The sequence below is a fragment of the Leptonychotes weddellii genome, chromosome 5, assembly GCF_054177405.1.
Source record: "Leptonychotes weddellii isolate Sample4059 chromosome 5, ASM5417740v2, whole genome shotgun sequence".
Lineage (NCBI taxonomy): Eukaryota > Metazoa > Chordata > Mammalia > Carnivora > Phocidae > Leptonychotes > Leptonychotes weddellii.
In genome coordinates this window covers 9,538,191-9,561,906 of record NC_138373.1, presented here as the reverse complement: position 1 = coordinate 9,561,906, position 23,716 = coordinate 9,538,191, and the positions used below count along the sequence as shown (strand labels likewise).

The 23,716-nt window shown below is 42.7% G+C and overlaps 1 protein-coding gene across 7 annotated transcripts in view; it reads left to right on the top strand.

The window, feature by feature from the left end:
* Window positions 1–356: 356 nt before the first annotated feature.
* Window positions 357–23,716, top strand: part of LOC102734999 (general transcription factor II-I) — a 110,443-nt gene continuing 87,083 nt past the window's right edge. For all 7 annotated transcript variants that reach the window (XM_081819586.1, XM_081819583.1, XM_081819585.1 and 4 more), the window contains exon 1: window positions 357–737. The gene's annotated coding sequence lies outside the window, so the exon portion shown is untranslated. The remainder of the gene's footprint in view (window positions 738–23,716) is intronic.

The window sequence follows — 23,716 nt, the reverse complement described above, 5'->3', positions numbered from 1 at the left end:
TGCGAGCCCTGCACGGTGGCTGAGGCTGGCTGCATCGCCGCACGGAGCAAGCGAGGGCTACCCCCGGCCTAGATAGGCGCCCCGCGCCCCGGCTCCCCTCCCCCACCCGAGCGGCCGCGCAGGCCCCAGGTGCAGCCATGTTCTTGCTCCCACCACCCGCGCCTCCATTGACAGTCCTTGCCGGAGAGGGCCGGGCGCTGCGCTCGCCGCGTCCTCGGGTTCGGGGCTCGCCCGCGCGAGGCTTCCTGGGAGTCGTAGTCCACCGCCCCCGCCGTCGCGTTGGTGGGGACGAATCAGAAACTACAACTCCCGCTGGGCGGCGCTGCAGGTGCGCACGCGCAGCGCGCCTTCGAGGAACAAAAAAAAAAAAAAAGAGGAGGAGGAGGAGGGTGAGAGAGAAGCTCGGAGAGCAGAGAAAAGGGGCCACCGATCGCCCCCCCGCTTCCCCGCACGCGCTCTCTAGCTGAGGCCGCCCGCCTGCCGCGGTTATCCCGGCCTCTCCTTCGGTCCCCTGTGATCGGATCTAGGCGCTGAGCGAGGCCCTGCCGGGGCGGCCATGCGGCGGTGACAGGAGCTCGGCCGAGACGCCCGGGCCCCTCGCCCTCTCACCTCCTGCCCGCTCGCCCGCTCGCCCCAGCCCGAAGCTGCTCCGCCGCGGCCGCAGCTCGCGCGCGGCCCACACTCGCTTCCCTTCGGCTCGCCCAGCCCCGGCGCTGCCTGGAGGCGGCTGCACTCGGGTGAGTCCCTGTCGCCTCATCCCCCGTCCCCCGCCCCGGTTGCCATCACGAGCAGGGCCTTTATTTGAGACGCGCCCCTCCGGGGCCTGCACAGACTGGGGTCTGTCGGCGGCCGTGTTGGGGTACCCGGTCCCCCACCCCCCCCGGGCCGCCGGCGTTGGGGGTGGGGCAGGAGCAGACGCGGTCGCGGGGGACGACAGTTGCACGCGCGCCCCTGGGTGCGCGTGGGGGAGGGGCGCGCGCGCCGGCGCTGCGTGGGGGGGCCTCACGCGTGAGGCCCGCGCGCGAGCGAGCCTGCGGGCTGCGCATGCCCGGCCGCTGATTGGCCGTCTCGGGCGGTGCGGGTGCGCGCGCGGTGCCAGGCCCGAGCCGTGGGGTCGCGCTCGGCCTGGTGTCTCCGGGGCTCGTGCGCCCGGGCAGCAGACGCGCCGGATTGGCCGGCGGGCGGCCGGGGCGGCGCTGCCGCGCTGCCTGGTTACTGCGGCCGGCGGGCAGGCGGGCCCGGGAGCGCCGCCCCTCCCCGCCCCCGCTCCTCCCCGCCCCTGTCCGCGCCCAGGTGGAGCCAGGAGTGGGCTTTGTCCCGGGCCCGGCCGGCGCGCCGGCCCCGCGGGCCCTGTTCTTGGGGGGAAATAAGCACAATGACCGGAAGGAAAACCTCAGCCTTCAGGCCATGAAAAGAAGCCGTCTGGATTCCGCCAGCACCCAGACGGGGTTTCGGGGAGGGAAGAAGATAAAAAATTGTCCTCCTTACCCTCCTCCCTCCCCCCCGTCCACTTTATTCCAAGTTTTGCCCTTTAATAAAGCAAGTTTTTTTTTTTTTTAAATGTGGTTTTGCGGCAATTGGCTGAGAATGTTCAGATGTCTAGTTCCGTTCGAGCATTGCTCGCTCCTGCTGATGCGGGACTCCGTGCAGACTTCTCACTTCTTTGCATTCAACTTCGCTGCAGACAATAGCTTGATGGGACCGAGTGCAGAAGAGTAGTCTTTGGGCGTTCAGGAATCAGAAGGGGAAGTTAGTTTGCAAATGAGGGTGCATCGGAGTGCTCTGAGGAGGCCGAGCTTTTTCCCGAGGCTAAGGCCTACGACTGGGAATGACATTTTATTTACTACTACGTCTCTATATTTGTTTTGTCAGTTTTTCAGCCCCAGAGTTCTGCTGCCGGGCGCTTACCTTTTTCCTCCTTCTTTGGACCTTGGCTCACACCTTTCGGCTGGAAGGACTTTTTCTTCTTTTCAGGCTTTGGAACTCTTTTCTTGTTCATATGCAATCACTGAAAGCCGTCTCTTGCATTGTTCGGTCAGAATTTGTTCTTTCTTCGTACGGTGTCCCAATCAACTTGTGTGGCCTTTCTAGGAGGGTATCTTTATTTCCCCTATGAGTGTGTTTGGTTCTTCCCTGTGTACTCGTGTCTGCCTAGTCAGTGGGTAGGAGGGGTAGGGATTAAGCCTTTTCCGCCTTTTGTCTCCCCAGTGTACAAACCGTCAAAGGGCCTTGCATATAGTCGTAACAACAGCTAACGTTTGGATGATGTTTCCTAAGTGCCCGGCATCCCTCTTAAGCACTTAACGTGTATTTTCTTACTTGATCTTCAAAACAACCCCCTAATTCCCTTGTGTAGATGAGGAACAAGTCTAGAGAAGCTGAATAATTTACTCTTGATTACTCAGCAAGTCAACCTTGACTCCAAGATTTGAGCCTAGGCAATATGACTCTTTTTTTTTTATTATTATTTTTTTATTTTTTTTATTATTTTATTTTATTTTTAAAGATTTTATTTATTTATTTGAGAGAGAGAGAATGAGAGAGAGCATGAGAGGGAAGAGGGTCAGAGGGAGAAGCAGACTCCCCGCTGAGCAGGGAGCCTGATGTGTGGGACTCGATCCCGGGACTCCAGGATCATGACCCGAGCCGAAGGCAGTCGCTTAACCAACTGAGCCACCCAGGCACCCCTAGGCAATATGACTCTTTTTTTTTTTTTTAGATTTATTTATTTATTTATTTGACAGGGAGAGCGGGAGAGAGAGAAGCAGGCCTCCCCCGGAGCAGGGAGCCCGATGCGGAGCTCGATCCCAGGACCCTGGGATCATGACCCGAGCCGAAGGCAGACGCTTAAGCAACTGAACCACCCGGGCGCCCCGGCAATATGACTCTTAACCCCTAAGCCAGTGGCTTTCCAACTCCGGAGCATCAGCAACCCCTGGAGGGATTGTTAAAACACAATTGCCAGGCCCCACCCCAGACTTTCTGATTCTGCAGGTCTGGGGTGCGGCCCGATCATTTGCATTTCTAACTAGTTCGCCCTGCTGCTACAAGGAAGGCGCTTTGAGAGCCTTTCACCATGGTGAAGAATTAAGTTATGAGTGCGGGAAATTTATTCTAGATTTCCTTTAACGAAATTAAAAGTTCAGTAAGTCTCAAGTTTTATTATTTATTTATTTATTTTTAAAGATTTTATTTATTTATTTGACAGAGAGATAGCACAAAGTAGGCAGAGAGGCAGGCAGAGGGAGAGGGAGAAGCATGCTCTCCGCTGAGCAGGGAGCCCGACATGGGGCTCAATCCCAGGACCCGGGGATCATGACCTGAGCGGAAGGGAGATGCTTAACCCACTGAGCCACCCAGGCGCCCCTAAGTCTCAGGTTTTAAAAGGAGCCATGGATTTAAGTACAGGGTAAAATTAGAAACCTAAATAATCTTGGCTTTTTTTTCACTCTGAATCATTTTTTAATTTATTTATCACACTGGCATTTATTATCTCCTCCCAGAGATGGCTGAAGCATCCTGTCCCACCACCGAATCTAGTCTGGAAACCCTGAAAGATGTGATAGGGCCTGAGTGTGACACTGAGATGGGGGAGGTGCTGATCACCTGTAGCCCTGAATCTCCCCCCACCCCCTCCCAAGCCCCAGGCACGTCCAGCGATTTGGTTTACTTTTTTCTCTTTCCTTTTTTTTTTTTCTTCTCATGTTTTTTTAAGTAGGCTCTAGGCCCTACATGGGGCTTGAACTCAGGATCCTGAGATCAGCAGTTGCATGCTGCACTGACTGAGCAGCCAGGCGCCCAATTTGGTTTACTTTAAAAATGACTACAAAGGGGGCACCTGGGTGGCTCAGTTGTTAAGTGTCTGCCTTCAGCTCAGGTCATGATCCCAGGTCCTGGGATCGAGCCCGGCATCCGGCTCCCCGCTCGGCGGAAAGCTTGCTTCTCCTTCTCCCACTCCCCCTGCTTGTGTTCCCTCTCTCGCTGTGTCTGTCTCTGTCAAATAAATAAATAAAATCTTAAAAAAAAATGACTACAAAGACTGTCCTTAAAATGTAGGTTTCTGAGGTTCTTTTTCTTGGGGCACAAGTCTTGAGAAAGATTTTTTAGTTTATTATAATGGATTTCTTTCTGGAGAAAGTAACTCAAATTAGGTGGGAGGAATGTTCTGTCATTTTTGATGATCCATAGATGGATCGTGTGTTCCAAAACAAAACATAAAAGACAAGGACCCTTCTCCAGGTTGTTATTAAAGGAGCCGTAAATAAGACACTGAGAGATTACTAAACACTTAACCTTTCCAGTTATTACTGCTGGCTAGCTTATGCATTGCATTCCACCTGATTCAGTTCTAACATGGTCTCTTCATTGAAAACATGCGTTTTTAAATATTGCGGTTCTCTTCATAACTGCGGTGTGGTATAATTCACATGATATTGTTTTGACCACTGGCTTAAACAGATGCTGATCAAGTGATTTTTATGTATGTGTAAGGGAAAAATTTTTCTGAATAGTTGAGAAGTAATACTCTGAGAACAGTAGCAGAAATACTGTTTTTAGAAATACGTTAGAGGCAATTTACCTGAAAGGTAATTGCCAAGAATTTTATCAGTAGCAGTCTACTAATGATCACTGGTAGCATTTTTCTTCAAAAGTTGTATACATTCATTGGGTGAAGCTTATTCATTGTTACTAACTGAAAGAAAGTTGGATATGCAGTCAGTCATTTGGTTATAATTGTGAAGTTGAGATTGCTTGTAATCAAGGTGGTTTAAATGGCAACATAGCAACATGCAGAATATTCAGTTGGTCAGAGTGTAGCCTGAGGTGACTTGCCGGGGGGAATAAAATTGAGAATTAGTATTTAAAGGATGTAAGTACAGTGGAAAAATGATGTGGATAAAATCATCCCAGGTGCTGAAAGTGGTATCTTGATACTCAATTTCCACTCTTTTTTGTCCTTTACCATTCTCTCCCTTGCCTGTGCTTTGCTGGAACTCTAACTACTGCAGTTTTTTCCTGTTTTTGTTTTCTTTCATTCTCTTTGTTTCTACAGTCCTTGTCTTTCTCCCCAGGCTTATTTGTGTTTTCTTTCTGGCACTTACTTATTCCTCTGCTTTTTCCACTTTGGCCTGGTGGGAACATAAGAGAAAGTTCGAAATAGCCAGGGATTTTCAGAGTTGATGGGAGAATTCACTCACTGTTCCTTGGTTGTAACTTGATTGAAAACCAGAGTACTTTTGGGGCACGTGGGTGGCTCAGTTCATTGAGGGTCAGACTCTTGGTTTCTGCTCAGGTCGTGATCTCAGGGTTGTGAGATCGAGCCCCGCGTGGGGCTCAGCATGGAGTCGGCCTGAGGATTCTCTCTCCCTCTCCGCTCCTCCCCAGCTCCTGTTCTCTCTCTCTCTCTCTCATAAATAAAATCTTTAAAAACCCCCAAAACTATAGAGGATTTTTTTTTTTTAAAGATTTTTATTTATTTATTTGACAGAGAGAGAGATAGCGAGAGCAGGAACACAAACAGGGGGAGTGGGAGAGGGAGAAGCAGGCTTCCTGCCGAGCAGGGAGCCCGATGTGGGACTTGATCCCAGGACCCTGGGATCATGACCTGAGCCGAAGGCAGACGCTTAACGACTGAGCCACCCAGGCGCCCAACTATAGAGGATTTTTAAAGAATTCGTTTATTTAAAATGTAATTTAAGAGGCAAAATGAGTTTATAACTGTGAGAGAAGAATATGACTTAGTGTGGTTCTAATAGACATAGGTTCCAAAATCAGACTGCCTGGATTCAAATCCTGGCTCGTGCTGCTTCTGGTTGTTACCGTGAGCAATTCACTTCACCTTTTTGTGCCTCATTTTCCCTATTTTAAAAAAAGTAGGAATGATGATGAGAGAACCTTGTTTCTCTTACAGGTTGTTGTAAAGATTGAAAGTGCTTGGGACGGGCGAACAATAAGCATTCAGTAAATATTACCATAAAAATACTGTGTTGAATACTTCTGAGAAATTGGATTTTCTAAGGAAATAAAAATTGTCCCAGTAATATTGACTACAAGGTTAATCTCCCCAAACTGAAGAATATAAGTTCTGGAAAGGCAAGGACTTCTTGGGATTTTTTCCTTGTGATGTTAAATTGTTTTGTTTTTGTAGGAGGGCAAAGGAAATAATGGTTCTTTTTTTTTCCGCTTAAAGTACAGGTATGAAATTATATTGTAGAATTATATACATAATTCTACAAACAGAGTAGTGAAGAGTTTGGTTTTATTTAGGGTATCTGCCTCAAACAAGCTGAGAAACTATAAATTTGTGTAATGGAGATGAAACATGTCTACCTTGTGAATAGTGAATTTTATAATTGAAAAATAGCCTTCTGGAACTGCTTGCTCAACACATAAATTCACTGCGCCTATTTTCTGTCTTCAGCCCTCACAAGTTTTAGAGGTAGTAACCTCTTTCCCTACTGGTGATGTTGACGTATTTGAGATAGAAAGTAGTAAAGGAGTTGAAAGGTAGTCGTAATTTCTTGGCTTTTGCAGGGCAATTAAAGGAGGTAAGAAAATCTTAGCTATCTTATTTGTGGCCAGGCACCAAACACTTCAATTATATTATTTCATCGATAATTTGACAAAGAAGGATGACAGCATATATTATGCCCACTTTATAAGTGAGGAAATAGAAATTGACCCTAGTTCTGGAATGAGTTAGAAAATTGGCTGAACAGTTATCAGGAAATCCATTAGCTTCACTTCTTCCTCTTGTTCTTTCTCTTTCTGCCACTTTAAGCATATTTAAGCCTTTTTTTATGTATAGCATTTTTTATTCAGTGGCATTGATTATGTTCAAAATGTTGTACAGGGGCGCCTGGGTGGCTCAGTTGGTTAAGCGACTGCCTTCGGCTCAGGTCATGATCCTGGAGTCACGGGATCGAGTCCCTCCGGGATCGAGTCCCGCATCGGGCTCCCTGCTCAGCAGGGAGTCTGCTTCTCCCTCTGACCCTCCCCTCTCTCATGTGCTCTCTCTCCCTCATTCTCTCTCTCAAATAAATAAAAAAAAAATCTTAAAAAAAGTTGTACAATCATCACTACTATTTGTAAGATCTTTCTTTTCACCCCAAATAGAAACTCTGTACCCATTAAGCAATAACTCGTCATTTCTCCTCTCCCCCAGTCTCTGGTAACCTCTAATATACTTTCTATCTCTGTGAATTTGCCTGTTTTATTCTCTATACTTACTTGTTTATTTATTTATTTATTTTTAAGTAGGCTCTACGCCTAACATGGGGCTTGAACTCACAACCCTGAGTTAGGACTCGCATGCTCTACTGACTGAGTCAGCCAGGGGCCCCTTGCCTGTTTTAGATATCTCTTTTAAAGTGGAATTGACAGTGTTAGTCATTTTGTGTGTGGTTTATTTCACTTAGCATATTGGTTTCAAGGTTCATCTATGTTGTACCCTGTGTCAGAACTTCATTTCTCTTTATGGCTGAATAATGTTCCATTATGTAGTATACAACATTTTATTTGTACTTTCATCTGCTGATGGACGTTTAGATTGCTTCTGTCTTTTGGCTGTTATGGATATGCAGGTGTGGACATTGGTTCACCAGTGTGTTTTGAAGCCTGTTTTCAAATCTTGTGTATATACTCAGGAGTGGAATTGCTGGATCATTGTTTTTCTTTTTAGTGCTTTTTTTGGAGCAGAAGAATTTGGATAGATCTGAACAAATCTCCCAATAGTGTAGAAAACCCACGTAAAATGCATTTGTTCCCTTTGTAAAGAATAAATTTGTGTCTGCCATTTCCACCATTTCCACCTCTTTCTTTCAAGTGGTTCTGCATAGTGATAAAAAAAAAGGTTGTAAAATATACATACCACAGAACTTGACCATTTTTCATTTATAGTTTACTTATTTTTAGTCTATTGTTAATTATTATGATAGCTACATAATATTTATAATATACTACAAAGAAATCATATCAGTAATCATTTTAACCGTTTTTTAAAACTTTTTTTTTTTTAAGTAGGCTCCATGCCCAACTCGGGGCTCGAACTCATGACCGGCCCTGAGATCAAGAGTCGAATGCTCTACCGACTGAGGAAGCCAGGCGCCCATTTTAACCATTTTTAAGTGCATAGTGCAGGGGCATTAGGTACAATCACATATGTTGTTGGAACCATCACATCTCACAGGACTTTTTCTTTTTTTTTAAGCTTTTATTTATTTATTTGAGAGACAGAAAGAGCAGGGGGAGGAGTAGAGGGAGAGGGACAAGCAGACTCCCCGCTGAGCCTGGAGCCCCATGCAGAACTCCATCCCACAACCCTGAGATCATAACTTGAGCCAAAACCAAGAGTTGGTAGCTCAACCGACTGAGCCACCCAGGCGCCCCTGGGACTTTATCTTCCTAACCTGAAACTGCCCATTAAACAACAATCCAGGTTTCCCCTTACCCCAGCCCCTTGCACTCAACTGTTCTACTTTCTGCCTGTAATTTTGATGATTTCAGGGACCTCGTAAGTACAGTATTTGTCCTTCCCTGACTGGTTTGCTTCACTTAGCATAGTGTCTTCAAGATTCATCCATGTTATAGATGTGTCAGAATGTCCTTCCTTTTTATTTATTTTATTTTTTTAAGATTTTATTTATTTATTTGATAGAGTGTGAGCAAGAGAGAGCATGAGTGGGTCAGAGGGGCAGAGGGAGACGGAGAAGCAGGCTCCCCGCTGAGCAGGGAGCCCGACTTGGGGCTCGATCCTAGGACCCTGGGACCATGACCTGAGCCGAAGGCAGACGCTTAACAACTGAGCCACCCAGGTGCCCCCCAAAACCCACTATTAAGAATTTAAAAAGGAAGGACGGGGCGCCTGGGTGGCTCAGTTGTTAAGCGTCTGCCTTCGGCTCAGGTCATAATCCCAGGATCCTGGGATCGAGCCCCATGTAGGGCTCCCTGCTCAGCGGGAAGCCTGCTTCTCCCTCTCCCACTCCCCCTGCTTGTGTTCCTGTTCTTGCTCGCTCTCTCTGTCACATAGATATATAAAATCTTTAAAAAAAAAAAAATAGTGGTTTTTGGATTTTTGTTTTTTTTAGAGTGGCCAAAGAAATAATTTTTTGAAACTACTGTGTTGATTATATTATAGTATAATTGTAGAAGCAGAGAGGAGTGAAGAGTTCGATCCAATTTAGGTATTTGGTTAAAGTGAGCCCTGGTTAGAGTCTGTGAAGATTGCTGATTGTATGGGTCTATCCTTTTGAGGATAGCTGTGTGAGTTTGGATTCCATTTGCATGCATAGTCCTTAGCTTAGTATTTTTTACAGTAAGTAAAAAATTATTTTCTGGGACCTGGGTGGCTCACTTGGTCGGGTGTCCATTTCTTGATCTCGGCTCAAATCTTGAACCTCAGGCTTGTGAGTTCAAGCTCCGCTTTGGGTTCCACACTCAGTGTGGAGCCTACTTTAAAAAATGATTTTTATCATGTCTGTTGCTTCTGTAAAGCTTTTAGAATACTTTTTCTAGGGTGTGTTGTAAAACAGTGGGGTAGTCACTTAACCAGATATTCACTTTTTGAGTCTGTTTATTTCATAATTTTTCCCTTTATTTATAGCCTTTATCTGTAGGAAAAACATTTTTTTAACAATGGTATTTAAGAACCCAGCTTTTTTTTTATAGTTTTTTTTTTTTTTTAAGATTTATTTATTTGAGGGCGCCTGGGTGGCTCAATTGGTTAAGCGTTTGTCTTTGGCTTGGGTTATGTTCCCAGGGGCCTGAGATCGAGCCCGCATCGGGCTCCCTGATCCGTGGGGAGCCGGCTTCTCTCTCTGCCTCCCTCTCTCTCTCTGTCTCTCATGAATAAAGAAATAAAATCTTAAAAAAAAAAAAAGATTTATTTATTTGAGAGAAAGAGAGAGCGTGAGCATGAGCAGGGGGAAGAGGCAGAGGGAGAGGGAGAAGCAGACTCCCATCTGAGCAGGGAGCCTGACTCTATCCCAGGACCCTGAGATCATGACTTGAGCCAAAGGCAGGTGCTCAACCGACTGAGCCACCCAGGTGCCCCAGAACAGTTTCCTTATACTAGCAAAATGAGTGGCTGTATTCACTCTTTTTTTTTTTTTAAAGATTATTTATTTATTTATTTATTTGAGAGAGAGAATGAGAGAGAGAGAGAGAGCACATGAGAGTGGGGAGGGTCAGAGGGAGAAGCAGAGGGGAGCCCGATGCAGGACTCGATCCCGGGACTCCAGGATCATGACCTGAGCCGAAGGCAGTCGCTTAACCAACTGAGCCACCCAGGCGCCCTGTATTCACTCTTAATCTTCTATGTTTTAAGCTTTGGAGAAGGGATCCCTTATTGTTTTTGGAGCAGTACTTACTCACTTACCCAGCGTGTTGAGGGCCGCCTGGGTGTGTTAGCTCTTCTGCGAAGCCTCAGGACACAATCTGTTTCTTGGAAGATACTGGTCTGGGCAGATTATATTGTTGAGAGCTTCAGGATAAAGACTGTGAAGTTGAGTGTGTGTATTCATTCTAGTTTCTTTGTTTTAGATATTTGGAGTAAGGTGACTTTTTAAAGTTAAATTTAAAACAATTTTTGAGGACCACATTTGATGTAAACACGTGCATGCTTTATTTATTTATTTTTTTTAAGATTTATTTATTTGAGAGAGACGGGGAGTGCGCATGTGTGAGCTTGTGCTCAGAGGGAGAGGGAGACAAGCAAACTCCCCGCTGAGCAGGGAGCCTGACGCAGGGCTTGATCCCAGGACCCTGAGAACTTGACCTGAGCCGAGGTCAGTTCCTTAGTTGACTGAGCCATCCAGGCACCCCCACATGCAAGCTTTAAAAACATTTCAAAGCAGTGATTATTGTATACCTTAAAAGTACACAATGTTAGATGTCAATTATTATCTCAATGAAGTTGGGGAAAATAAATGGGGAAAAAAGCAGTGATTTATTTTGACACTTCTCATTAGTTTTCCTGCCCCATGAGACGATAGGTTATTTTATTTAGTGGTAATTAAAGCAACTAGTTGGGAAATTTTCATTTTATCAGACTTGGATTTGGAGAGTTTATATGTAAATAAATAGATACCATTACATATGTGTTTTAAAAGTAACTATTTTAATGAAATTTAAATTTTTATTTATTTATTTATTTTTTTAAAAGATTTTATTTATTTATTTGAGAGAGAATGAAAGACAGAGAGCACGAGAGGGAAGAGGATCAGAGGGAGAAGCAGACCCCCCGCGGAGCAGGGAGCCTGATGTGGGACTTGATCCTGGGACTCCAGGATCATGACCTGAGCTGAAGGCAGTCGCTTAACCGACTGAGCCACCCAGGCGCCCTGAAATTTAAATTTTTAAACGGTTAATTTAGTGAATGCTTGTGTGAAACTCCAGCAGGTACTTAACTGACATTCTGATAACTTTGTGGTAAGTACACATATTATTGTCATTTTCCAGAGTAGGAAGTTTGGGGTTCAAGAATCCCAAGGTCAGTCATATCTAGTACTGGAGATAGAACTTGAATTCAGAACTTTGGTCTCATTCCAAAATTGGCGTTCATAGTAGCTTTGCTCTGTTGCCTGCCATCTGTGAACAGTGCATTAAGAAAAAATAAAGATGGGACTTTGTAGAGCATAGTTACTTGATTATCATTTCCTGTTCCCATTCGTACAAAGTTAGAAAAAGAACAAGTGATCCAGGGGTGCCTAGGTGGCACAGTCATTAAGCGTCTGCCTTCAGCTCAGGTCAGCTTGTGTTCCCTCTCTCGCTGTGTGTCTCTCTGTCAAATAAAGAACACTTCATCCAGCTTTCCCAGTCCTAAATAATTTTTAAATTTGTAATAAGGTCAAAGGGATACATTCTTGGTGTGTTGGTAGAACAAGATCTGGACTACCAATTTAAAAGGGTAAGTTATAGGGCGCCTTGGGTGGCTCAGTTGGTTAAGCGACTGCCTTCGGCTCAGGTCATGATCCTGGAGTCCCAGGATCGAGTCCCGCATCGGGCTCCTTGCTCAGCAGGGAGTCTGCTTCTCCCTCTGACCCTCCCCCCTCTCATGCTCTCTCTCTCTCTATCTCATTCTCTCTCAAATAAAAAAATAAAATAAAATAAAAATAAAAGGGTAAGTTATACATTTGCAAACATTTTCTCTTGAACTGTGGTGCCAAGAAAAGTTGCCAATCTTCCTGAGTAGCTGATACGGGTTATTGATTGATCGATTGATTGATTGGTTTGTTTTTTCAAGGACATTGCTTTGGCTACTTGTGAGGCTCAGGACTGAAATTGTGACCCATCAGTTGGGCAGATCCTCTTTCTCTAGCTTCATTTTATTATTTTATAATTCTTCCTTTCACCTGGCTTTTTTAAAAATAAAATTTAGCTATTTTTGTTAGGTATCTCAACATGTTTTTCAAAATATGGTGGAGAAGGGTGTTAAGTTTTAAGCATAAATATAACTGTTACAGATCATTTTTTTTCTTTCTTTCTTTTTTTTTTAAGATTTTATTTATTCATTTATTTGAGAGAGAGAGCACATGAGAGTGGGGAGGGTCAGAGGGAGAAGCAGACTCCCAGCTGAGCAGGGAGCCTGATGTGGGACTCTGTCCTGGGATTCCAGGATCATGACCTGAGCCGAAAGCAGTCACCCAACCAACTGAGCCACCCAGACGCCCTGTTACAGATCATTTCAAATCTTAACCTTTCAAATGTATTTTGTTTCTTGAGAGATCGCTTGGGTTTTACTGGCATGGTTACCAGCTTTATTGCAGTAGATAGAAATGAAGAATTAAGCATCTTTATGTAAGCAAAGCCAGCTATCAAAACTTAAAAGCCTTGACTAAAAAATCCATCTTGAGCAAAGGTTCATCTTAGGGATTTCTAGTTTTATTTCTAAGCATTTGCCATTACATAGAATTTCTAAAATTAATGAAAGTTAAACTAAAATGGGCTCTTTGGCTCTGTTTCTCTTGTCTGCTGAAGTATATATGTTCAATATATGTTACTATATTAATATAAATTGTGATACTTTATATTCTGTTATGAAATATTTGTGAAATGGAACCTCTGAATGAAGCACTAACCTGATTTTCTTCCCTTTGGAAAATACCTATTAAGCCTGTGGAGTTAAACTCTTAGCAACGTGAATTAAAATATCCCTCTGTGATAATGGGCAAAGAATAAGGGAATTCTGGGAGTTAAGGTCCAAGTGTAGTGTCTGGTGAACTGATCTTATCCGAGATGTTACATCCAATTCTGGGACCTTGCCTGGAGAAACTGGAATACTTTGAGGATGGTGTAGTAAAGGTAAAGGATGTTACAAGGACAGCACAGGACAGACCGCTGCTTAGTTTAGAGATGAGCATGTGAAGGAGCACTATGCATTGAAAGGGCTTTTTTGTAGAAGGAGGATGCCACAGGGACAGATTTGATCTATTAGGAGGACTAATATTAAACCAGACCCGTGATTGCATATTGTTAATTTAAAATTAGCAAGGTCAGGGTGCCTGGCCGGCTTAGTCCGTGGAGTGTGCGACTCTTAGATCTTGGGGTTGTAAATGGAGCCTCACATCGGGTGTAGAGATTACTTAAATAAAATCTTTTTTTTTATTCATTAAAATATTTATTGAGAAGCTAGGGAGATACAAAAGTGATTAAAACATCGTCAAAGAGGTGAGGCAAATGCACACATCATAGAAAGCTAAGTGTAAGGGGGTCACTGAATCACAGCAGTCTAAAGAAAAGTGCTTTAGGAGATTAAGAATGAGATTGCTTCCAGTAAACAAATAAAATCTTAAAAAAAAAAAAAGCAAGCTCTCTGTTGGAGGATAGGTCAAATCTTGGGGTGCCTTCAGAGAGTTGGGCAAGAGTACCAGTAACAAGTAACATTTTTTGGGTGCTTTTTAGAAAAGCATTTACTGTTCTAAGCAGCATGCTTACATTAGGGCACTTTTTAATCTTCACAGCAATCCTGTGTTCCAAGGTCGGCAGGCGCCATCAACCTAAGCAGTCGGATTCAGAGCCCATGCTCTTAATTATCACGTTATACTAATTTCCAGTTCTGATGTTAATGTTTAAAGTATAGGTAATGATATTAATGATAAACTAGTAATTTTACTTAACTGTTACTAAACAGGATAGCTACAGGGTTGAAAATCATGTGAACTTACCTGGGATCAAATTATTGATTACACTTTCTGAATTAGGCATTTTAGCCAGTGATCTACTATTTGATAGCCTTGATTGTGACTAAGTTTAGTATTGAGGGGAAAACATCAGCCAGGAGCTTAGGATTCATTGTTGAATTCAGCACGTGTCGGGAGTGCCAGGCACTGTGTTGGTGCTGGGGTGACGGGATTCCCCCCTCCAGTCTAGTGTACAGACACACACCGTGAATAGCAAATACTGTCCAAATTAAAAGCCTCCGGTTTACCAGTTGTGTGCGGTCTGTAGAGAAGTTTGATGATAACCTTTTAAGTTAAGTGTAGTGTGTGTGCCTTCACTTCTGGGCTCTTTTACCTTCATGAGTTTCTAGTCATTCCCTCCTTCAAATGCAAAAAGAAAGAAAAATAGCCCATTTCCAGTTTTATTTAGCTAATGGAGACAAATTGTAATCAGTAATTTACTATTTAATGTCCTTTGCCTTTCTCCTGATTTAAACATTCTGCCTACCTTTGACAGCAAAAGCAGCAAGACTTAAACACCCCTGAGATAAGGCAAAAGTAGAAAAATTTTGATTAGCTTATTAGCACATATGCACTTAGTGCTTTAAAAATTATTTGGGACGCTCTTAAACTGACAAAATAGTTACAAGAACAACAAACAAAAATTTCCCATATACCCTTCACCCAAAAACCCCATTCAGGTTTTGCCAGGTGTCACTTTTTTTTTTTTTAAAGATTTTATTTATTTGAGAGAGAGAGCATGAGAAGGGGTTCCAGAGGGAGAGAGAAGAGAGGGAGAAGCAGACTCCCCTCTGAGCAGGGAGCCTGATGTGGGGCTCGATCCCAGGACCCCAGGATCATGACCTGAACTGAAGGCAGCCTCTTAACCAACTGAGCCACCCAGGCACCCCGCCAGATGTCACTTTATAGCAAAAGGGTCTGTATAATCCAGGATCACATTTTCACCCAGTTGTCTTCTCCCTCTAATACACCTCACTTTAGAACAGTTCCTTAGCCTTTGAATTCGGTGCCCTTGACCTTTTTGAAGATGTAGTCATTTTACAGAATGTCCCTCAACTTGGATTTGTCTGATGTATTTAGGCAGGAATATCACAGTGTTCTCAGTACATTCTGTTGGGTGGGACATGAGGTCTGTTTGTCCCTGACTAGTGTTAACTTTGATCACTTGGTGTGTGCCACGCTTTACTTTGTTAATAAGTATTTTGTATGGCAATACTTCGGGGATAATGAAACTCTTTTTTAGAATTAAGGATTTTTTCTTCTCTTGAGGCTGGGGATTTTAATTTTTTAGCATGAAGGTTAGCACATGGACCTAAAAATCCCATTATAGTTTTTGTCTAAGTCTCTTTGAAACTGAATGTTTTTCTGGAATTTAAATATTGTGAATAGTGGAATTTGGGAAACATTAAAAATCAGATTAAATTTTACAGGGACACCTGGGTGGCTCAGTCATTAAGTGTCTGCCTTCAGCTCAGGTCATGATCCCAGGGTGCCGGGATGGAGCCCTGTGTCGGGCTCCCTGCTTGGATGGAAGCCTGCTTCTCCCTCTTCCTCTCCCCCTGCTTGTGTTCCCCCTCTCACTGTGTATCTGTCAAATAAATAAATAAAATCTTTGAAAATAAATAAATAAAATCTTTTAAAAAATAAATTTTACAGTAGATGGTGTGGTTTGAAAGAACATGGAGAATTAAGAACAGTCAGATCTCAATTAGATTGTACTTAATAATTCTGTAATCTCGAGCAGTTTACCTTGTTTTTCCGTTATAAGCTATTCTTACGTTAAAAAAAGTTCTGCTTTGTAAAATGTGTCAGGCAAATGCCCTGCTTTGGTAATAAACACATCAAGTTAATTTCTTTGGTATCCCTCAGAAGACAAATTATTAGGGTCAGCGAATGTCTTCTGTAGAAGCTACTAAGTAGACATAATTAGAACAAATGGTAACATGTTGAAAGAAATTTAAGACACAAATTCTGTGTTTGCAATCCGCACTCATTATAGTAAATGTACACTGACATTTTAGGGATGAATGTTTCCTCTCCTGAGAAACAGATTACTTAGCTTTTACTACTTAGTAATTATAGGTACAACATGGAGGTATTAAATGCCATCAATTTCAGAGGTAAAAAGATTTACGCAGCCTAGAAGAGTGTTGGAATATAGTATTATATGATGACCTAAATTAATCTTAATGCAACTGAATCTTGTTTAGGATAAAGTCAGCTGATTGAACTATTAGATCCTTTCCACTTATTTTCGGCACCGTTATGACAAAATGTGTAACATCTTAGATGATGAATTTTAACTTTTCTGTTTGTACTCATCATTTTGAGGAAATTTCTTTTTTTTTTTTAAGATTTTATTTATTTATTTGACAGAGAGAGACACAGCGAGAGAGGGAACACAAGCAGGGGGAGTGGGAGAAGGAGAAGCAGGCTTCCCGCGGAGCAGGGAGCTGATGCGGGGCTCGATCCCAGGGTCCTGGGATCATGACCTGAGCCAAAGGCAGACGCTTAACGACTGAGCCACCCAGGTGCCCCTGAGGAAATTTCTTTTTTTTTTTTTAAAGATTTTATTTTTTTTATTTATTCATGAGAGACAGAGAGAGAGACAGAGGCAGAGGGAGAAGCAGGCTCCCCGCGGAGCAGGGAGCCCGATGCGGGACTCGATCCCAGGACCCTGGGATCATGACCTGAGCCGAAGGCAGACGCTTAACCGACTGAGCCACCCAGGCGTCCCGGAAATTTCTTTTATAAAGTACAATTTATACTTAAAAGTTTGAGGTGCCATTTTACATTTTCCTTAGAATTAAGTGATACTTGAAATTATTTTATACTTTTCACTGAAGATATTTCTATTAGTTTATATCTTTAGACTCTGATGGTGCCTTTCATCATTAATTTTGTCAAAACTTGACTTTAGGATTTCTTTTTTTTTTTTTTAAGATTTTATTTATTTGACAGACACAGCGAGAGAGGAAACACAAGCAGGGGGAGTGGGAGAGGGAGAAGCAGGCTTCCTGCCGAGCAGGGAGCCCAATGCTGGGCTCGATCCCGACCTGAGCCAAAGGCAGACGCTTAACTACTGAGCCACCCAGGCGCCCCTTGACTTTAGGATTTCTTAATAAAATGAGTTGGTAAATTTGAGTTTTACCTCACATGTAAATAATAACCTGAGACTAGATCTCATAGAATGGAGAGCAACTGGAACTGACACCAAAACACCGAGGAAGAGATCTTAAATACTGGCCCAGAAAAAGACCATCCATAATACAGGAAAATCACACTGCATTTTTTTTTTTTTTTTTAATTTGAGACAGAGAGAATGAGAGAGAGAGCACATGAGAGGGGGGAGGGTCAGAGGGAGAAGCAGGCTCCCTGCTGAGCAGGGAGCCCGATGCGGGACTCGATCCAGGGACTCCAGGATCATGACCTGAGCCGAAGGCAGTCGCTTAACCAACTGAGCCACCCAGGCGCCCAAAACACTGCATTTTTTAAATGTATTTTATTTTTTTTTAAGTAGGTTGTACGTGCAACATGGGGCTCGAACTCATGACCCTAAGATTAAGAGTTGCGTGCTCTGCCTAGTGAGCCAGCCAGATTCCTCCCACTGCGTTTTTGGGGGTAGAGGTCAATAACTGCACAAGTTTGGATGAAACATTGTCCTGGTAAAAATATTCCTTTGTTTGTTTGTTTTTACGTCTGAAACCTGTTGAATAATTATAGAATCAAATACCATTATCTGTCCTAAATACTGGCTGTAGTCTTCCATGGACAGTGTCCTAGTGGTAAGATATTTTAGGTACTGTTGAATATTTTCTTAGTTTTTTTTTTTTTTTTAAAGATTTTATTTATTTGAGAGAGAGAGAATGAGAGACAGAGAGCACGAGAGGGAAGAGGGCAGAGGGGGAAGCACACCCCCCACTGAGCAGGGAGCCCGATGTGGGACTCGATCCCAGGACTCCAGGATCATGACCTGAGCCGAAGGCAGTCGCTTAACCAACTGAGCCACCCAGGCGCCCGAATATTTTCTTAGTTTTAATCAATCCAGGTATCTGGCTAGGATTTAGTGGTTATGGCTCTTGTACAAAACATTGAGTTAGGAAAAGTTAATGATTTTTGCAGTCCTGAAGATTATTTTACCATACTTAAGTAACTATGTAGGGTAGATCTTAATTGCTTACTATAAGTAAAAATAACGGAGATAACCTTAGCAGTTTGTACAAAATTGTGAAAATAAAGTTTTTGTTTTTGTTTTTTTTAAAGATTTTATTTATTTATTTGAGACAGAATGAGAGAGAGAGCACATGAGAGGGGGGAGGGTCAGAGGGAGAAGCAGACTCCCTGCTGAGCAGGGAGCCCGATGCGGGACTCGATCCAGGGACTCCAGGATCATGACCTGAGCCGAAGGCAGTTGCTTAACCAACTGAGCCACCCAGGCGCCTGAAAATAAAGTTTTTGAGAATAGAATAAAATAATCGGCCTGGTGCCCCTATCAGTTTAAATTCAGTTCCTCCTGGTTGAGAAGTGGGTCCTGGGTCTTGGATTTTACTAAAATTTTACTAAGTTAAACTGTTGTTTAAACTCAACTCTGAGAGCTGTTACTTGCTGTTAAGAGGAGATATGACTCCTGATTGGAGCCTGTCACCAGAATTCTGTGACACAGATTACGTGTTCACGTAAACACGTGGCCTGTAACTCCTTCATTTTTTTTTAAAAGATTATATTTATTTATTCATAAGAGACAGAGAGAGAGAGAGGCAGAGGGAGAAGCAGGCTCCCCGCTGGGCAGGGAGCCCGATGTGGGACTCGATCCCAGGACCCTGGGATCATGACCTGAGCCGAAGGCGGCAGACACTTAACCATCTGAGCCACCCAGGCGCCCTCATTCATATTTTTTTCTTTGAACCAAATCCTTTATTTTCTTCATAGAATGTGACTGATGTTGACTATAAAGTGTTCCTCAGTGTTCACTGTATTCCTCAATGTCCATTGTAATCTGTGCTTTGTGGAAAAAAAGGATACTATCCTTTTGCTTCAGTTTGTTTACAGTGGGTGGCAGTTAATTTACTGCCTCATAAAGATTGCCTAGTATTACAGTTTTAATCACTGTGTAATTATTTACCTTGGGTTCCTCTGTTTAACCTGCTTTTCTTTGATTATTATTGTGCATGAAAGAGGTAATTTGGAATTTGGAGATACGGATTCCAGCCGCTTGTTATAAAATTAACTGTCTTTATGACCATAGCAAGACAGCTAATCTTTCCAGGTTGGGTTTCTCATTTATAACATAATGGAGCAAGGAGGTTGCACTAAAATATCTTGATTTTTTTTTTCCCCCCTTGATCTAAGATTATATGTTGTAAGAGTGAAATGGAAAGATGCTTGTTGAAATTAACAAAATATAAATACAAAAAAAAGGGTAAAAATGTAATTAAAAAAACAGGATCAGTGTAATATAGTACCTTCCCCACTTACTAGTCTGATCTGAGGCTTAAATTTGAAGCACAAGTACTGAAAATTTAGTAATATTTGATTTTATTTATTTATTTTAAAAAGATTTTATTTACTTATTTGAGAGAGAGGGAGATAGAACGAGTGGCGGGGAGAGGCAGAAGGAGAAGCAGACTCCCTGCAGAGCAGGAGCCCAGTGTGGAACTTGATCCCAGGACCCTGGGATCATGACCTGAGCTGAAGGCAGACGATTAACCGACTGAACCACCCAGGTGCCTAATTTTGTAATATTTTAGAGATCACCATAATAAAAAATATTAAGGACCTCAGTGGGTTTTTTTGTTTTGTGTGTTTTTGTTGTTGTTAGAATGATAATGGCATGTGTGAAAATCTTCATGAAGTCTCTGACTCACTATAAAATATTTTTTGTTATTTCGCTATTCAGCATTAACAGCAAGGATCAATAAACTAAAAGAAGTATGGTCAAATGAAACTTTGTATGGAATTAATTATTGGCTTATTTTGAGGTGGAACAGATCAAAACAGTAAGGACTCAGATAAACCTAATCCTTGAAATGGATCTCCAACAAGAAACACAAGGAGATTGTACAGAATGGCTGGAGTCTGATTTCAGACAGATCAGAAAGGCATCACATCCATTAAACAGTAGCTGACCAGGATGAGAGATGTATGAAACAGTAACAGTCCAATGAAGGTCATCTTTGAAAGTCCTAAAGGAGAATTGAAAAGCAAATCAGGGAAACACAAGATGAAGTCAGAAAACATTCAGAATAGACAAATTGAGGAAATTGAAAAACTAGGAAAGAAGATACAGCAGACTAAGGTCGCTGCTATTTTTTGTGTGTTAGGCTTATGCTTTCTCATCCCTTTTCTCCTGATACCGGTGTCCTGGCTTTGCTTTCTTTTTAGTAGGCTTCACGCCCAACATGGGGCCTGAACTCACAGCCCTGAGATCAAGAGTCACATGCCATACGGACTTAGCTGGCCAGGCATCCCCCTGCTTTGCCTTCTGAATAACTGCCTACCTTCCTATTCCATGTGGTCCTAGCTAGACTGCCAATCGCAGTGAATCCCAGATAATTTTGTTCTGACTAGCCACTGTAATTAGACCAGGCTTGTGACACAAACCCCCAGAACTCTTGTGTACATTGCAGTGGGAAGATAAGATAATCTGTTGCCTCTAGGGTCACAGTGTAGGTGTGTGGTAAACTTAAAGATGCATGCGGCCTTTTTATCTTAGGGAAGAAACCCATCTGCTCAAGGAGAAGTGAAGAATCTGTGTGGGAGTAGAGAGAACTCTTAACGACATGTCTTGTGTTTCCGGATCTAGCATTATGTGGAGCCAGTGCATCCTTTCAGCTGAATAACTAAGACGTAAAAATTCCCTTCTTGGGGTGGTTGGAAGTAGGAATTTGTAACCTTACAGTCTAAGATAGTTTTGGCAAATTCGTAAGTTGTTCTTAAGAATAAAGAATATTATAAGATGTGGTTACCAGAGTGGGTGGAACTAATAAGAATGTTCTAAAATTAGAGAATAAAACCGGTATAAATAACAAAAAGTTGATGAGATGGGAACTTGGAAGGGCTAATATAGAAAGGCTAATAGGAAAAAGAAAGTGAGAACTCAGATAATAGAAGTGAAAATCACTTTTGTCCTGAAGGTACCTACCAATTGCAACACCTTATGGGATGAGAGGCTCAGAAATGGAAGCCCAGAGCCTGCACAAAACTAGGGGTCAAATAGGAGACTTTTTTTTTTCCAGTAAGATGAGACCCCAAATTGGATGAGGGTGAGATTGACAAGTGAGCTAGCCTGCATCCCTGTTTGTGGTCTGGGTTAACATCTGGGTGGCACAAGCAGCCTGAAGCCGTGAACTTGGATTATGGTGGTCCCGGGGAGGTGGTGTTCCCAGACACCTAGAGGAACCTGCCTTAATCAAAGGTCTCACATTTAAAATAATTTTTTTTCTTTTTTTTTTTTAAAGATTTTATTTATTTGACAGAGAGAGACACAGCGAGAGAGGGAACACAAGCAGGGGGAGTGGGAGAGGGAGAACCAGGCTTCCCGGTGAGCAGGGAGCCTGATGCGGGGCTCGATCCCAGCACCCTTAGATATGACCTGAGCCCAAGGCAGATGCTTAACTGACTGAGCTATCCAGGTGTCCTTAAAATAATTTCTTTTAATGTTTTTTTTAATCTAAAGTGAGTAGCACATAAAAAAGATAATCAGGCATACATGGGAGCAAGTACCATGAATATGAGCAAAAACTACCAGAAACAACAGAAATACGGCTAAGACTTTTTTTTTTGAATTGCTAGAGACTATGAAACAACTACCTCTATTATGTTTTAAGAAATAGGGCACCTGAAAAAAAAAAAAAAAAAAAAAGAAATAGGGCACCTGGATGACTTAGTTAAACCTCTGCCTTGGGCTCAGGTCATGATCTCAGGGTCCTGGGATTGAGTCCTGCATCGGGCTCCCTGCTGCACAGGGAGCCTGCTTCTCCCTCTTCCACTCCCCCTGCTTGTGTGTGCCTGCACGCTCTCGCTCTCTCTCTCTGTCAAATAAATAAAATCTTAAAAAAAAAAATATGTCAGGCTTGGGGCACCTGGGTGGCTTAGTGGGTCATGAGATCAAGCCCTGCTTTAGGCTCCATGCTCAGTACGGAGTCTGCTTAAGTTTTTCTCTCTCTCCCTCCCCCTCCCTTTGCCCCTCCCCCTCTCCTCTCAGATAAATAAAATCTTTTTTTAATAAAAAAAATATGTCAGGCTTGAAAATCTCTAGGGAGTAGGAAACTATAAAAGGTTACATAACAACAAATAGAAATTTTAGAAGTGAAAATTATAAACAATAAAAAACTTGATGTGTGGTTTTATTAACAGAATAAGCACAGCTAAAGAAAGAATTAGTGAAATGCAAGGTGAGTCTGAAGAAATAGTGAAGAGAGGAAAAATGAGAAAAATAAGAAGTGAGTATGAGTCTTAGGACAAACGTAACATTCCGTCTGAGTCTCAGTAGGATGGGAGACGGAGAACCAGACAGAGACAGTGTGTGTGAAGAGGCAACAACTGACCTTTTGATACATCGGAATCCTTAGTCAGGAATCCCAGGGAAGTACAGACTGAATAAGAAGAAATGTGCATCTAGATGCATAGTGAACCTATAGAAAACCAAAGAAAGAAAACAACATACAAACAGCAGGGAGTGGGGTGGGGATTACCTTCAAAGGAGACGCCAGATGACTTTTGAAAGGCAATAGTGGAAGGCAGGATATAATGAAGTAACCTCCGTGTGCTGAACGAAAGAAGCTGTCGACCTAGATTTCTATTCCAGTGAAAATATCTTACAAGAATAAAAGACTTATAGCAAACAAAAACAATTTGCCGTGAGAAAGAAATTTTAAAGAATTAACTTAGGCAAAAGAAAAGTCTTGAGATGCAAAAAGGAATAAACAAAGACTCTTAAATATGTTCCTAAAGAAAAATGAAAAATTGTGTGAAGCAGAAAATACTGCATTTGAGGGGCGCCTGGGTGGCTCAGTTGGTTAAGCGACTGCCTTCGGCTCAGGTCATGATCCTGGAGTCCTGGGATCGAGTCCCGCATCGGGCTCCCTGCTCGGCGGGGGGTCTGCTTCTCCCTCTGCCCTCTTCCCTCTCGTGCTGTCTCTCATTCTCTCTCTCTCTCAAATAAATAAATAAAATCTTTAAAAAAAAAAAAAAGGAAAATACTGCATTTGAAAATACAGAATTAAAACACATATACAAAAGCTAAATAATCAAGGAGTTACGTGACATAATAATCAGAATTGAAAGAATGAATTGAGATTGAAAATTATTGACAATTTTGGGGCACCTGACTGACTCAGTTGGTAGAGCATGTGACTCTCAATCTCAGGGTTGTGAGTTCAAGCCCCACATTGGGCATGGAGCCTGCTTTCAAAAAAAAGGAAGATTATTGACAATTTATGTAAGTATGAAGCCATCAGACATCAACTTAGTAGTGGGCATAGGATCTGAGTAACCTAAGAATAAATACGAATAATAAAAGTATGAAAAGTGTTTTGTTT